The 1,314-nt window shown below is 36.5% G+C and overlaps 1 non-coding gene across 1 annotated transcript; it reads left to right on the forward strand.

Annotated features, from left to right (window-relative positions):
- The first annotated feature begins 563 nt into the window (after positions 1–563).
- LOC143891485 (small nucleolar RNA snoR2/U65) lies at positions 564–715 on the forward strand. Its single transcript, XR_013255367.1, has one exon. It is a non-coding gene; the product is annotated as a small nucleolar RNA snoR2/U65 (small nucleolar RNA).
- The last annotated feature ends 599 nt before the right edge of the window (positions 716–1,314 follow it).

The following is a 1,314-nucleotide window of genomic DNA, read 5'->3' on the forward strand; positions in this document are numbered from 1 at the left end:
TTTTAGTTTCAGGAAATATCTCTTGTACATTTGGATTGCTCGCTTGCTCTAACTCCCTATCATTGTTGTCAAATGATTTGCCTAGGAATCTACCCAGGGGTCAATAGCTGAGGCAAGGTCAGCTTGGATGTGCTGGACGCCTGGGCCTACCTCTATCTTGTTTCTTAGACAAATGACAAGGCCAAATGTGACCACACAAGGCCTAGGCTAAAATGATCTTTCAGGAATGTTTATAACGGTCGTATTTTTTTTTTCCTTACATATTTGAATATTGATCAAGGTTTAGAGTTTGAATGCAGATTTTTTAGGAATTAAACATTGTACATGTTCTTATTATTTTGTGCTCACTTGTGACAATTGAGGCCCTGACATCCTTTGACTAAATGTTTTTTTTTTTTCTTAAGAATGGTGAATAGCATATTAAATTATTCTACATTGCGATTTCCTATTGTTTTTCTCTTGCTAGTTCGCTTACAACGTTGATTTCTTATTATCGATGCTTACCAGCTCTTCCTCCATGTTATTAATGCATTCAACCATGAAGCTTGTAGATATGTTAAGTATGCACAAGTAACGGTAGCCAAGAGTGCATTGAACGAGGAAGCTATTATTAGGCACATATCAAAACTTTTTGTTGTTACGCATTCTGATGGGCACCTGTGGATCTTACACCGATTTCTATGTATCCACGGATCTGATTTCTGTGATTACAATTAGTTTTCTTTTATGCGTAAGTGACTCTACTATTGGTTTTTTTTCTTTTTAATCTTTTTCAAGCCTTGGTGCCTGGGAGCTTTCATTTAATGCCGCCTATGCATTTCATTTACCATGCTCCTGGTATTCACAAGAAAATATCTTTTGCAGTTTTCGCTTTGTCAAAATTCATTTTCTGAGAAATTATATGATGCCCGACCGTTAAATACCGTGAAGGTGGTACTTCAAAACTAACACCCTTGATATTTGATCCAACAGCAGCCTCTTAAAAAGTGGGCAGCTGTTGGATCAAATATCGAGGGGGTACTGTTTTGACTGTACTTGACGGTCGGGCACCATATTAAAACTCTCATTTTCTAACTTCTAAGTCCTCACTTCTGATATTCTGCAAATGACATTCATATATAGAGGAAAGAAGATGATTTAATCTTTCACCCCATGTCCAAAGCAAGAGCATGGAGTTACATGGTTTTGTTTCCGTGAACGTAAGGTTTATCTTTTATTTATAGTCTCTGTCTCCCCCAATTTTCCAATTTTCTTTACCAATTTCCCTATATATGTCTCTCTACCTATTAAAATACCTTATAAATGTATAGCTAC

This window comes from Tasmannia lanceolata, unplaced genomic scaffold (assembly GCF_043159265.1).
Source record: "Tasmannia lanceolata isolate RefF3 unplaced genomic scaffold, GAP_Taslan_0.1 ptg000013l, whole genome shotgun sequence".
NCBI classification, from domain to species: domain Eukaryota; kingdom Viridiplantae; phylum Streptophyta; class Magnoliopsida; order Canellales; family Winteraceae; genus Tasmannia; species Tasmannia lanceolata.